Here is a 544-nt window from a genome sequence, read left to right as displayed (position 1 = left end):
CCGCCAGGGGGCGTAGCGAGGGAAATGGCCTCCCCGGCCGCAGGTCTCGCCGCCGCCGCCGCCTCCCCGCCCGGGCTGTCGGGACGCGTCGGCCGCTCAGGGCTCGCGTCCCCCGACCCCGGTCCCCTGCGTGCACGCCAACCCCGGCTGGCCGCCTCCACACCTGCCTCCCCAGGTTCGGCCGCTCCCCCGCCTCCCAGCCCCGCTGGTGCCTCCCACCCGGGGTGCCCTGGTCCGGGTGGCGATGTCGCCCCGGTGGGTTTTGGTGGCCGCGCGCTCACCCACCCGGCTGTGTGAGCACGGACGTTCGGGTTTGGGCGTCATTCCTCCAGTAGGCAAAGTGGAAGGAATGGGGAACGAGTGACCGGGGGCGGGGAGGAGGTGACTTCCAGAAGTACGGCTGGATTTTGCCTGCCGGGCCGCGCTCCTCCCTTTTTTTTTCTCCAAACAACTTGTGGCGCTGGCCGGGTAGACACGGCGCACTGGCTCCTCGCGGGGCCTCCCACCCTGCGCGGCGTCTGGTGTTCTCTTACCCTGGCCACCT

The 544-nt window shown here is 71.5% G+C and overlaps 1 protein-coding gene across 1 annotated transcript in view; it reads right to left on the bottom strand.

The window, feature by feature from the left end:
• The window catches only part of THRB (thyroid hormone receptor beta), a 276,686-nt gene extending 276,343 nt beyond the window's left edge, over positions 1-343 (bottom strand). The window contains exon 1 of the mRNA XM_006087613.3: positions 286-343. The gene's annotated coding sequence lies outside the window, so the exon portion shown is untranslated. The remainder of the gene's footprint in view (positions 1-285) is intronic.
• Between the last annotated feature and the right edge of the window lie 201 nt (positions 344-544).

Source organism: Myotis lucifugus, unplaced genomic scaffold (assembly GCF_000147115.1).
Source record: "Myotis lucifugus unplaced genomic scaffold, Myoluc2.0 scaffold_39, whole genome shotgun sequence".
In the NCBI taxonomy this organism is placed as follows: domain Eukaryota; kingdom Metazoa; phylum Chordata; class Mammalia; order Chiroptera; family Vespertilionidae; genus Myotis; species Myotis lucifugus.
The sequence above is the reverse complement of the archived record's forward strand: the minus strand, read 5'-3'. Positions and strand labels throughout refer to the sequence as shown.